This window comes from Pinus tabuliformis, chromosome J (assembly GCF_031772625.1).
Source record: "Pinus tabuliformis cultivar Carrire ecotype Pingquan chromosome J, CPIR1, whole genome shotgun sequence".
Classification (NCBI taxonomy): domain Eukaryota; kingdom Viridiplantae; phylum Streptophyta; class Pinopsida; order Pinales; family Pinaceae; genus Pinus; species Pinus tabuliformis.
The window spans coordinates 431,476,520-431,491,769 of record NC_142295.1 but is presented as its reverse complement, the minus strand read 5'-3'; positions in this window follow the sequence as shown (position 1 = coordinate 431,491,769).

Here is a 15,250-nt window from a genome sequence, read left to right as displayed (position 1 = left end):
GCATTCTTATAGATTCATTCCCTTGTATAAGAGAAATTTTCTTGAATTTTGATCAATATTGCCTCTATAGATGATGCTATATCTTTTTGCAGCTTGTTTAAATTCCTGTTATGGTTTTGTTTGATTTTTAATTGAGCCCCTCGGCCAATTTAGGCCTTGATGCATTTCTTGTGTTATTTGAGTTGTAATAATGAAAATGTATGTATCAATCATAGATTGGGTTGGGTCTTAGAGTCTCGATCTAGAGGTTTCCATAGTTCATATACACCTTTAAATAATCACCCTTTTATACCAGCCTTCCATTTAGCATAAAAAAATTATACAAGTTGTTATGGTCCTAGAATGGACATGAAGTTACAATGGCACAATAGTATAAGGTGACATTTAATGTAGGATTAGAGTAGAATAAAGTTGTGTGCAACATCATATCCATGGACATTTGTTGTGTGTTGTTGACAAGGCCATGGAAGAATGACACAAGACAATACACAATGAAAGGAAGACTACCTACACATTTTTGGAGGATGGAAATAAATTTCATTTATTGCACTTGAACGATGAAGAACCAAATGAAGTTTAGAAAACATTGTTTCGGACTAATCACATTGTAAGGATTGGGTCGATGTTTCAAACCAACTAATGTGGTTCATCCTCAGGATAAGATGAGAAATCAATCGATCTGAGAGAATAAATAGCATGGATGCATCATAGTACAGTGTTAGCCATTCAGAATTAGCCGTTTGTGAAGTGAGATTATTTAGGAGAGCTTAACTAACATTTAGTTAGAAACTAGCTGTTATGTAATATTTAATTATTTATTATCGAAAATGTCCCAATTTATTAATTTAAATAATAATATAATCAAGTAAAATAATATTATAAGCTAGGGTTGACCTAGTTAATATAAATAAGGAATGAAACTAGCCATTATCTTGATATAATAATATTAATTAGTTTATTTATGTAATGTAATTCATAAGGGTTAACCTATTAGGTGGAAAATTAGCAATTAAAAGTAATTAATTAATGAAATATATGGTTAAAAGTTAGTTGTTAAGTAATGAATAAAACAACTAACTTTTAACCATATATTTTATTAATTAATTACTTTTAACCATATATTTTATTAATTAATTACTATTAACGACTAATTTTCCACCTAATAGGTTAACCCTTACCAATTACATTACATAAATAAACTAATTAATATTATTATATCAAGATAACGGCTAGTTTCATTCCTTATTTATATTGACTAGGTCAACCCTAGCTTATAATATTATTTTACTTGATTATATTATTATTTAAATTAATAAATTGGGACATTTTCGATAATAAATAATTAAATATTACATAACAGCTAGTTTCTAACTAAATGTTAGTTAAGCTCTCCTAAATAATCTCACTTCACCAACGGCTAATTCTGAATGGCTAACACTGTACTATGATGCATCCATGCTATTTATTCTCTCAGATCGATTGATTTCTCACCTTATCCTGAGGATGAACCACATTAGTTGGTTCGAAATGTCGACCCAATCCTTACAATGTGATTAATCCGAAAGATTGTTTTCTAAATTATGGACCACAAAAGTCTTTGATCTAAAACCAAATGAAGTATTTTTTTTGTCAATAAAGAAGTGTTTGAGAGTAATGTGAAAGACTAAAGAATTTAATTTCTAATTGTTGTAGAAATTTTAGAAGCAAGCGGATTTAGAAGTTCTTGCTAAAGTTAGAAAGTTGTTAGACAAACACATAGCAATAGTGAATAAAAATGTGCTAGTTAGATTGTTGTAGAGAAACATAATGCATAAAATTGACTTAATTCTTGGACCATCTTTTTGAAAATATGCAACAAATATAATAAGACCAATGGAGAGTGCAAATGTGAAGGACATGTGAATTATTGTCGAAATATTTGATCAAGGAGAGTGTTATTTTGTGTGATGTCAATGCTAATTTTGTTAGAGAGAGATGGAATGTAGAGGTTGTGTATAGAATATGGAGTGTTAGACAAGATCACAATCATGTACAAGTTTATATTGCCGAGAATGGACAATTTGAATGGTGCCATATACTTTTGTAATATTGACTTGAAAGGTTGGATATCGTTGTATTCAAATTAGAGAAGGGAATGAATGGGAGTTTGCACAATGACCAAAGATAGATTATATGAGTGGTTGAATTTTTTTGTGGGGCTTAACGAATGTACCTAGTAGATCTCTTTGATTACTAATTGAAGTTTTACGACTTTGGTGAGTTTGTAGTACTTTATCTAGATGATATGTTGATTTTCACTAATACCATAGAAGAATGCTTGTATCCTTGAAATTGGCTTCTGAGGCACTAAGGATGGTAGAGTTGCTCATCAAACTAAAGAATGTGTGTTTTACAAGGAGTTAGTGTACTTGGGATGATTATGTTCAACGAAAGATTAGACGTGAATCCAAAGAAGGTGAAGGAAATTATGCATTGGTCCTTGTTGCTCAATGTCAAAGATGCAAACACAATTTTGAGTTCAAGAAGAATGTGATAAAGATCCAAGGTCAGTAATACTATATCTTAACAATCTTTAAGGTGGATTGTGAGCACAAATAGCCCTTGGCCCAATCTTGGGATTATGGGGAATATCAATGACATGCTTAATGAGAAGTTGAATGAGGAAAAGTATTATGTCTATGATTTTAATTTTTATGTGATAGTACAAGAAGTATTAGAGATTATATTTGTGTCATACACAAATCATAAGTCACTAGAGTTTATCAACACAGAGGTGAAGATGAAACAACAAGACGTTAGTGGGGTAGCATTTGTGGGTAATGGTAGTAGAGAAATAGAACAAAGTGACAAGCACATTGAGTAGAAGATGTTATTATTGATGATCATGTAGAAAGACACAATAGGTGGTATGACAATAATATATATTTCATTTAGGGTTCTTATCTTTTTAAGACCCCATTCTTGTAAGACAAGACATCATAGTTTTTATAACATATATTTGTTAAAAAGAAAAGAATTGTGTATATGAAAAGGTTCAATGTGGAATAAAAGCAAAGAATTGCATAGTGGAATATTAGGTGGACATTTTGGGCATGATAAGATGCAAACATTGTTGGAAAAACATTAAACTAGTTCAATATAATGAAGGAAATGAGCTTGTTCTTGGAGTGGTGTGGGATATATTAGACAGTGGAAGGATCGTGTTAGAATATAGGATTATGCAAATTGTTACTAGTGCCAATGATGCCCTTAGAAGATATTCAATATATCTTGCACTTGGATTGCAAGGGATATAACATATATTTGATGTGATGTTGTTGTGGTTATTAGGTTTTTGAAGATGACCCACTTTTATTTTATAGAGAGAGAAAGGATATGAGATATTTTGCGAAGTTATCCTTCGAGGAGATTATGCGAGCCCATGTACTACTAATGATTATCACTTTAGATAGATATATCAGATTTATAATTATTTTTACCAAATGTTGTAACATAATATGGAAATGAGATTATAATCTAGTTTAGTTTGTCATCCTCAAACAAAATGTGAGATGGTGGTGGGAAACCAATGTTTGTTATTCCATTTAGATGTTTAGATGGATGTACATTGAAGTGGGTAAATAATGTATTTGTGTGGACATAACTCATAATAGTTCAATGTACAAATCAAGGCATCCCTTGAAAATCAAAGCGCGCATAATGTAAACATCAGCAAATTCACGCCTTTATAAACAACACCATTATTCTTACGGCACAACATTTATAAACATAAATGTAGCCACAAATGTATAAATGTATACACAAAGTTCAATGTTGAAGCATTCAACAACACTAATATGACTACATAGAAATTAAGAGTACCATCTTCACATCAACATAGGGATTACATTGGAAACCCCACTAGGAAAACCCCTCTCCAATATTGATCTCTTTCTCATATTACTTTTACAAAATATTATTACTACATGCCTTCATTCTCTTCATCAATTGATCTCTATATAAATTTCGACTTTATCATGCTACTAGGTTAAAAGCCATGACATCCTTCTCTCACTTCTCTATCTAGATCACTCCCTTCTTCATCCTCTAAATCTACATTTATCTCCTCCAATTTTAATTGTCTATAATGTCATATTCCCTTTCATCTTCTTAGTTGATCTTCAATGATCCCATAACTACTCTTCTCCTCTCATTCCTATAACTTCTCAATTGCAACTCATTATTGACCTAATTTCTCTTGGTAACTTCCACTCTTCAACTCCAATTGGCTTCATGTTCAAAATCACCTTTAGCATTAATTGATTGTCCCACATCATTGCACCAACTCATCACACTAACCTCCTTTTCTTGTTTTATTGTCTTTTTGTTGGCTTGGGGATGGGGTCCATAACCCTCCAAATTAGCCCTCTTTAGTCTATTTATAACTCGTCATTTACCCACATGGCTCATTTACGCATGGATGTGGGTCCACCATAAGTTGTGTGTTATATATTTTCCCCACCCCACATCACTGAGGGGATGTAATACCCTTGTTTGATCCCTATATTAGCTATGTATGCTTGTATATGATGAAAGGCCAGAGAGCCCATCAAACTATTTAAAATTGAATATTACAAATTAAAACACATCATTGACTATAGATGGATAACGATAAAGTTATAGTAGGCTATGATTCCACAAGAGGGGGCTAAAGAGTCTAAGCCAATTATTATATTATATTATTCCTAAATTTTTTGAGTTAGTTGGGAAAATGGTTACGAGGCCTTCATGGCAAAAACCACGTGGTGTTTTGAGACCATGCATATATAAAATGTAAATTTGGGTCGTTGGTGTATTCCTTGTTCATTATTGTTCTTGATTTTGGATGGAATAGAAAATTGGTTGAGGGACAACTAAGGTGACATTGTTTTTATATATGTTTTCCTACATCTAGCATGAATTAATAGAAAAAAAATCACTTAGTTTCTCAACCCAAGGTTCATTGAGAACTTGCAAGGTGCCCAGTGCAGTAAACACATGCATAGGACACTTACTGCATGCTCTAAGCTAGTCCACACATCACAATGAAAATGTAACTTCAAACTATATTATATGAAAATGAAAATTTGATGTAAGAGAACCAATATTATTCAAAATCTATAACTTGGTTAGTGGAAACCCATATGGAAATCTTGTATATCCTCCTCCATTGTTGGAACTATATTAATTGCTTTACCTTGAGTGAAAATATTTCTTCTTCCGTTACTTTTAATCTTGAGCGTAATTGTTCAATTTTTGATAGGTGGTCATCATTGTTGTTTACAAAGGTAACTAACAACCATTTAATCTCATCCTCTAGAAGTTGCTAAAAGGTGAGTGAGATTATCAAATTCATTGGCCCATGAAGTTCTTATTACACTCAATTTTTCTTCTAACTAATATTTAGGTATTAGCATGGAATCTCTTATCATCTAAGGTCCTTGAATGTCATGAACAACTTTGATTGTTTTCAAGAAAGGATTTCTTATTTTATCATTAATCTTCATGTAGTTGGCAATATAATCTTTGATCACTTGTATTCTAGCAAACCATCCTACTTTTACCTACTTTATTCTTCAACTAGATGGTAATCCTTGCTAATTCCTATGGAAGCCACTTAGACTTGAGACTCTTGCCATGAACGCTTTTAAATATTTTTCACATGTTGATCATGTTCTAAATCTTTTTATTAATATTAAATAAAATTAATTAAATCCTTTGTGAAATATTCCTTAAATCTAAATTGATGTCCCAAGAAATAATATTGATGTTTTTTGTGACATATATTCTTACTCCATTGAGTAACTTGGCGGCCTTATTTATCTTACTTAATGTGTCAGGTGTTTCTTGGGGTGTTTCATATGAAGCAGTTATGGCTAATAAAGTTGTAAACAAATATTTAAGACTTAAAGCCTCTTTGAGTTCATTTATTTTTCTTTTTAATCTTATATTTTCTAACTCTTACTCTCAAACAGAATGAGAAAAGTCATAACCATTAGTCATATATAGTTTCAGGATTCTTTTGGGTCTGACTGATGAAACATCCACTTCTGATTTCCACTTGTGGGCTATATTATTATTTCTAACATGCACCTTTTAATTTATAGCTTCCTTTCTATTTTTTTGTACTAGGCATTGTGCATTGTCAAAGTCTACTCTTCAAAAATAGTTGGCTCTTCATCAGGCAACTCCTACGTTATTTTTTGGTTCTCATATATCCTTAAAGCCACCCAGTCAGAGATGGTAGTGTTATCAACTTCCATATCAGTGACATCTTTTGGACCTTCAAAATGTTGTGAATCCTTTCTACTTGAACTTCTCTTACTCTTTGACTGCATAACAACATGAGTTTTTTCAATATCAGTGTAAGGTAGTTCCTCACCATCATCTCCTCTAGAACGTCAATCGTTACTTTCTCCTCTTCCTATATTTGTTTCTTGTTTCTTACATGCCAAAGAGGAGCTCTTATTTCCTTGGGGAGGAAAGGAAATTGTACATTTTTTTCAATTTTACCTCTCTACTTTGCTTTAGTTTGTTGTTGAGAATTCATATTGATTTCAGTAGCCACATCCTCATTACATACCACTTTCTCTTTCTTCTTGGGGGTGTCTAGGTCATTTTCACCTATTCTCTCAGTAATTCTTGTGAATATATTACCATATATCTTAGAAACTAAATGTTCAAAAAACATTCCCTCCAATTCAAAACCTTTAAGGGGCTTAGTCTCTTCTAAATTAAGGGACTTGAGAGTTTAAGGTACTTGTTTTAGATGATAATAATTCCTTATAATGAAATTAGATATATTAGAAGGTAATGAAATAAATTTCCTCTTCTTCATTTTGTCAAAATGGATAGACCATGAACAATATTGTCTATAAAATTCAGTAACAAGATATCTATCACAAACAAACATGTGAAGCAGTAAAGGAATTCCTTCATACCCAAATAATCTAATATAGGCATGATCTTCCTTGTACACACAAACTCCTTGTCCTTTGATGAAATATCTTTCTTCCTGAGTTATTCATTGGGGTTCAGTTATAGTCAACATATATATAACTTATTTAACAAAATGGTCCTAGATGAGGAGAAACAAAAAGAAGGCTTGTGTTTCTAGAGGACGAGATAGAAGAATTAAACTCATTCAAATTTGTTATTTAGATTACTTATTAATGGAATCCTTTGAACACCTTAAAATAAACTATCACAAAGACTAAATATGTAGTCATAAAGAACATTTAGGTCTTCTAATAAATGGCCAATTAAAAACAAATCTCATTTGAAATAACCTTAGCCTAGTCAAACATGGTTTCCTTCTTAAAAGAATGATATATAACATACATTATTGACCTAGGAATGTGGGATGTTGAGTTTTATCCCATCAATCATGCTAACAACCAAGAAAATTCCTAATAAGGTGTTGCTAACAATGAAATGTCAATTGCAAAATATTAATGGGAATTTTAGTTGGTTGAACCATAAAATCCTTCAACAAATTCAATCTATCACCCTAAGATTCCAGAAAAGAGTCATCTTCTGGAGGCTTAAGGATTTTATTAGGGTCACATAGCAACAACATTCTTTTGAAAACTTTGGGCATGAGAAGAACTAGAGTCTTCCCTTCAATAGGTACTCAAATTGTTCTTCTCTTTGCATTGAGACATTGATCACACCAAGAAACTAATTATCTGAAATCAAATACCTTAGGGACGCACCCAATATTCACCAAACTAGTAGTACAAATTCTATTCTTGAGCTTTTAATATGGAGTTAAATTCAAAAAACCATTATTATATAGTAACCAATGAAATTGCTTACCTTGGTGGGCAAAGGAATTCATAGCATCTCCACAAAACACCTTTCTCTTTCTTTTAGTAGTTTACTTCTATTGATGCTTAGATTTTACCAAGCCAACAATAGGAGAAGTCGCCCAATCAAGGTCCCAATTAGACCTACACTCGTTTGGTACAGAAAATATCACAGATATTTGGGCCCATTTGCCACAAATGGATTTGACTCCTCGAAAGAAGATTTTCTAAAAGAATATGATCTAATGGGAGAAATATAATAGGGCTAAATGAATAAAAGGTAATTATTCTAAACTAAATATCTAAATTATCTATTTCCTATCCCAGAAGCAAGTTAGAGCATATGTATGAATTTGAATTAAAGCACAATTAAAGAATATTTAGGTCCCTCTAATTGAACAAACTTAAATCTTGGCTGCAATTAACTTATGATTCATAGAAATAGTTAGACTATCATACAACAAACACAATATTCATACATATTTTTCTATGCTTAATCAGTTCAAATAAATTTTTATTTCAAAATAGAACCATGCAATAGTACAAACATGATTTTGTGATCACTTAAAAGCAAAAATAGATCAAGCAACTTGGAAGAATTTAACTGCAAATTTACTCAAATAAATGGAAGAAACAATACGACATATATTTGTGCAACATGAAGAAAATAATTTGTTGGTTATTGTATGCTCCAAAAATTATACTCCTACAATAGTGTTGTGAGAATTCTTCAAAAAAATTGGCACCCTTTCAAAGGCCCTAGGGGCTCCATTAAATAATAATACAAAAGACTAAAATAAGGGCTTTTGTTACATTATGCTTTAATAGAAAATATCTGGAAATAAATAAATAAGTAAATAAAATAAAATAAAATAAATAAATAGTACTTTAAAATAAGAGACCGTTAGGGTCCCCTAAATTCTTGTTCAAGTTGTTCAAATTGATCATTGTATGATGAGCTAGAGGCTTTCATATGTTGTTCCTAATTCTCATGAACTTCCTCAATTTTGGTCACCAAATTTGGAGCTTCTAGATGCAATTTGATCTAACAGTTAAATACTTTGGTTTCAATAACCAGCAGCTCATTGGTCAGTATTGAGGAAATTTTTTTGATAGCAAGACAATAACTTTGTGGTTTGACTAAGAAGCAGTCCACGATTTCTAATTCAAACTTTTGCAGTTGATTGATCTTCTCGCTCAATGATTGTCTCTATTTCTCAACCTCTGGAGTGAAATCCTATGCCTTTCTAATCATTTCCATAGGGAAGAAATTAAGCATATCATTTTTCTTGGTTGCATCAATTATTGAGTTGATTGTGGTAGATCATAATTGTTCGACTACCCTGACTAAGTCTTTGGAAAGTCGTATATTTCACTTCCAACTATTTAAAGAAAATTCAAGTTTTAAATTATATGTGTTTGAGACTTGAGGAAGCACTTGAGAATTTGTTCTAATCTTAGTCTGTGATGCTGACAACTATGTAATCCCTAGCCTAAATGAGTTTGGATTTGCTAAGAGAAATAATGGTGAAGAAATTATTAATGAGATCTTGTTGTTGTTGAATCAAATTTAGATATTTGCATAAATTTTCTTGTGCTTGTTGCAACTACTCATTGTCTTCAATAGCCAACATTTTAAATTGATTCAATTCAATTTGATCCCCCTTCAATTCTTGTACTTGTGATTGCAAGTGAGCAATTTGGTCGTGTTTTTACTTATCATAGACTAGTAAACGGGTTTTAAATCTTAGTTATTTCTTTTAGTTGCCACTCCAATAATTTCATTTTTTGTAGGTGTTGTTTGTTGAAATTTCTAAGTATTAACTGTTAGAAATTTTATCTGTATTCTCTAGTTTATTTTGCTTACTTATTTAATTACTAACAAGTTATTTAACCATATAAATACTAAAATAAACACAATACAGTCTCAACCATCTACAGATCAGCAACTGAAAGAAATGAACAAACACACAAGGTACACCGTTATTTTTGGACAATCGTCCCCGGAAAAACCCAACTTGGGAAACCAGTGCAACAGTTCTGAGGATTTTATTATTAAGAAATGTTTCTTGACTACACTAGGTACCAAACTGGCTCACCCAACAGAGATAAAAAATCTGGCAGTAATACCTCTCTTCGAAAGCATATATTTTGAAAGTCTGCCCCACGAAACCTTCTCCAACATAATCTGAAGCATTGCGTCAGCCCTCCTAGCCTTTACGTCAGCCTCTCTACCTCTGCACTAGCCTTCTGGCAATATCTCTGCATCTCTGCCTCGTACTCACTGCCCCTCACTGCAAATCTGATCACTGGTTCGATTTATCTTAGCAAACCCCGCTCTAGAAAATCGAACTGATTGATCGCTCTAGTGTATCTCCAACTGATCCTCAAGCCTCCTCTTATACTTTTTCTGTTGAGTCTTCAACGGCCGAGATTACATATCTAATCAACGGCTAAGATTAGATTTGGCTTGATCCATGTCATTTAGAACCTTCTAACCCATTTTTATATTAATACCCATTAATATTTTTATTTTCCTAAGTTCAGACTTAGGAACCCATTAAAAATATTAATTATTTTAATATCTCCTTCACCGGGAAAAATTTCCCCAAACCATTTCTGGGTCTTCGAGATCTCATGTTCTTTAACCTCTCCACAAATTTTCATGTCTAGAGCACATCCCATGCTACCCCAAATCAACACTCCCTCTTAGCGAGGAATGTGCTCTAGTATTACTCCACCACTGAGCATCACCTTGATTATATGACACCGGTACTTGTGCTGATGCTAGGCCTTCCTGCCCAACATCCTCTGCACTGCTACATCCTGTACTGATGCCGATGGCCCTGCCATTACCACTGCTACATCTGTACGAAAACTCCCTCTACATCCGTGTTGTTGTTGGTCCTTCCTCCCAACACTGCATCTACACTGCAGTTCTCTCTCATCATGTTGAATCATGCTGCCCATAGCACTACCACTGCTACTGTTGCACTGAAACTCAGTTACTGAGAAGTAATTAATTGATCCACCCAATTACTGACATCCTTATCAGGCTAGAAACCCTACCGATGTTGACGCTCTCTTTGCCGCTATCTCGTGCTCCCTCTGCTCTCTTTGTGCTGCTACAACAACTTTGTGCCTCTCACACCGCTACAATCCCTCTGTGCCTTCCTGCACTGCTGCATTGTCCTCTGTGCCTCTTGCACTACTACAACCCCCACTGCATTGCTAGGTACTACTGCACTCTAGCAATCTCTTCTACTCCATCCACATTTGTTTCTACCGACATCCGCCATCCTGCTACTGTCTCTTCGGGGCTCCCGTAGCTAGATATGATCTAAGAGTTTGGGTACCTCAAGGATCCTTCCCCTCATCGCCTGCAGTCCTCCTGACTACAGCTTGATGTCTCCCCACCTCCTCTCTAGAGGTACATGAGCACTCATGGCACAATCATCATCATCCTCTACCTCCTTTTCTGCCTTTGTTGGAGCTACCTTGGAGTCAGACACCTCTCCCTTATTCTTCTTCCTGGGACACTGGTTTGCATAATGGCCCAGCTCCCCACAGTTGAAGCACTTAATCTCAAAGAGGTCCTTTTTCTTCCTCTTCCCTTACTGCCCCACAGATGCCAGAGCTGCATCCTCTTACTCCTCTTTCTTGACCCAGGCTCCTTTGTTGCTACTTCCTATCTTGGTCAGTTGTCTGATCTCTTCTTGGTGAAGAGCTGCCGATAATTCTTCCCATCCTTGAAGATTCTCTCTGCCCAAAATGCTTTGGACGAACGTCTCCCACTCCTCAAAGACTGCATTCACAGTGGTCCTCACCATCAACTCTTGATCCGGCGTGGCCCCTATGGAAGTCAGTTGGTCCCGAATCGCCTACAACCTGCTGAGGAAGTAATCTATCTGCTCCCCCTTATGCATCTTATACGACTATAGTTGATTCTCCAGTAGAATCTTCCTCTGCACAGAAGTGCCTTGATACAATGTCTTCAAGGTATCCCACATTTCCTTTGTTGTCTCCTTCTCGGCAATATGTTGGACCACATGATCCTTGACCCCATCAAGGATTATGCATTTCGCCTTGGCCATCGCATCCTCATACTTTTCGTTATCAACTGGGTCGATTGGGATAACTACGGTTCTCAAGGCAAAGGCCTTGATGCAATGTCTATCTAGAATATACAGGATCCTGGCCTTCCAGATCACAAAGTTGGACGCCCCGTCCAGCCTGTCTTGATCCCTCAATCTGTTCATGGCCATCTCTGCTCTTCTTTTCGACTCCTCTGGGTCTCTACTTCCCTCCTGGAAGTTCTCTTCTAGACTCCCTCTGAGTCTCGATTTCCCTCCTAGAAATCCTCATGCCAACAGTCGAATCAGACCTCTCCGATCTCCTATGCTCCTGCAACACTAGTCTGGATTTCTTGGCTAGAAATATGCCTAGGTAGCGACTCCCTCTACCTTGGTTCTATCCTGTTAGGTATTGTTATGCCTCGAAAGCAACAACACCCCACCAGCTTCACTCTCTGCAATCTGCCCGCAGCTTCCTATGCCCCAGCAACTGAAGAACTGAGCCTCTAGGCTCTGCACAATCCCGGAAGTGGCTGAATCGCTCCACTAGCCAATTGCGTCACTCCTACTTGGCTGAGAAGGATGACGTGGCTCTTCGTGAGCCTCTCACTACTTCTGCGCTGGCCCCTTCTCTGGCTCGAACTGATGACACAGTCCCTCTACATCAACCCTTCTCTATTGCTTTATACTTATGAACAACTTCTGTCACTCGAGATAGTTGTTTCTGCTGCAAATTTTCTAACTAAGCTAGTGCCTTCAGCTCTCTTGTGATCTGCAATGTTCTGATACCATGTTGAAATTTGTAAGTATTAATCGTTAGAATTTTTATTTGTATTCTTTGAATTATTTCACCTACTTGTTTAATTACTAAAAATTTATTTAACCATATAAATATTGAAATAAACACAATACAGTCTCAACTATCTACAGATCAACAACTGAAAGAAATGAACAAACACACAAGGGACACCATTATTTTTGGACAATCGTCCCCGGAAAAACCCAACTTGGGAAAACTGGTGCAACAATTCTGAGGGTTTTATTATTAGCCAACGTTTCTTGAGTACACTGGGTACCAAACTGGCTCACCCGACAGAGATAAAAAAATATGGCAGTAATACCTCTCTTCGAAAGCAGATATTCTGAAAGTTTTCCCCACGAAACCTTCTCCAGCACAATCTGAAGCACTGCGTCAGCCCTCCTGGCCTCTGCATCATCCTCTCTGCCTCTGCGCTGGTCTTCTGGCACTATCTCTGCCTCATACTCGCTACCCCTCACTGCAACTCTAATCACTGGTTCAATTTCTCTTAGCAAACCCTGCTCTAGAAAATCGAACTAACTGATCACTCTGGTGTATCTCCAACTAACCCTCAAGCCTCCTCTTATACTTTTTATGTTGAGTCTTCAACGACCAAGATTACATCTCTAATCAACGACTAAGATTATATTTGGCTTGATCCATGTCATTTAGAACCTTCTAACCCAGTTTTATATTAATACTCAATAATATTTTTATTTTCCTAAGTTTAGACTTAGGAACCCATTAAAAATATTAATTATTTTAATATCTCCTTCACCGGGAAAAATTTCCCCAAACCATTTTTTGGTCTTGGAGATCCCATGTGCTTTAGACTCTCAACCAATTTTCATGGTTAGAGCACACCCTATGCTACCCCAAATCAACATTGTTATTTCTCCTTTAAGAGATTTAATTTCACTTGTTCCTCAAACTCGATGTCCTTCTTATTCATTTGTGCTTCAAGTTCAATGATTATTCTATATATTTGACTAATAATTTATATTAAATTATTCACTAACCAAATGTTAGCACTAGTGAAGGCTCCCATTGAATTAGCCAATTCTCCTACTAAGGCTCCCATTAAATTGTTCATCACTCTGCGTGGATCCATTATCCATCGTTGAGCTAGAGATTCTCCTTTTTGTTCAGTTCTTTGTATTTTATCTCTACTCTTCACAATGGACCTTTATTGATTTCCTCCTCTTCAATTGGTGAAAATTCATCAGCATAAAGAACTTCCAATTAAGTTACACTAGGAATAGATGATATAGGATTTTTTGCAACATCTCTAGAACACACAAAAGTAGGTGACCTCCTTAGCTTGAGTCCCTTTATTGGGGGTTTCTAGGCCTTGAGATGTTATCTCTGAGCTCTCTAGAGTGGTACTTAATGGATTTTTCCATTTTCTGTCATCCAAATCCTTTTGTACCTTTTCAAGCAGGTTCCATTCTTCCTGCATTTTTTTATTTTTTCTTCTTCTGTAGTAATAGTATCAACTATTAAATCAATATTTAGTTGCATCTCTTGAGGATCATAATGAGGTGAATTATTTTCAATCTGATGGGACTATCTTTGTGTTGGAGGAGGACTGGTGGGTTGGACAAGTGTCCTTGCTATTTTCATTCCACTATCTACTTGGTGTATAGGTGAGAAGCACCTTCTTCTTGTATTTCGAAAGTTCTGGAACTCAATTTGGAGTTTTGTAGAAAGTTGTTGAACTTTTTGTATAACTTCCTGATATGTCTGAACTTCCTTGAAAATATCATCATAAGTCGACTCCTCACGAGTATACTTTCTTGCTCCATTGTGTTGTTGATGCATGGAAACAACCAATCCAACATTAGGGAGACCAAACAATTAAGGCCCCAATTAGACCATTATCCATTTGGGATAGTGGTTCACACGGTATGTGGGCTTGAATTCCACCTAAAGGGTTACTCATCGTACAGAGAATTTCTAATATGATATCCTAAATCTAAATGAAACCTAATCTAATATGCGAAAGAAAGAAATAATTATCCTATCGATGATCTAAAACTAAGTATTCTAACTTATCTTAATCAAGAGAGGGAACAGTCCCAATCTCAACCAAGAGAAAGGTGAATGGACCAAAATTGAATCTAAGATTAAAATGAACTAATAAATCACAAAAATAGCTCATATGACTCATAGTAATTAAGACGCATGTGCATATAGAATTAATGAAATAAATAGTTACCATAACCATCTACACACATACTTAGATTCAAATATCACTAATTGAATTCAAGATCAGATACACTATTGTATCATAGAATTAGTTCATATGATACAATAACAATTAGAGCGGAAACGAGTATGCAATTAATCTGCTAAATAATTATTAGCTAACACACACAGGTTCTCTTGAATCCAAAATTCAACTTTGATTTAAATCTGACCAACCATGAGAAGATAGCTTTTCATTGATTTTAAATAAGAATGAAACTGTATGAAAATAATCGCAGTGTGAAAATCAAACAATGAATATTGATTTACATAAAAAAGAAATCAAAATTGAATATAACATGCCA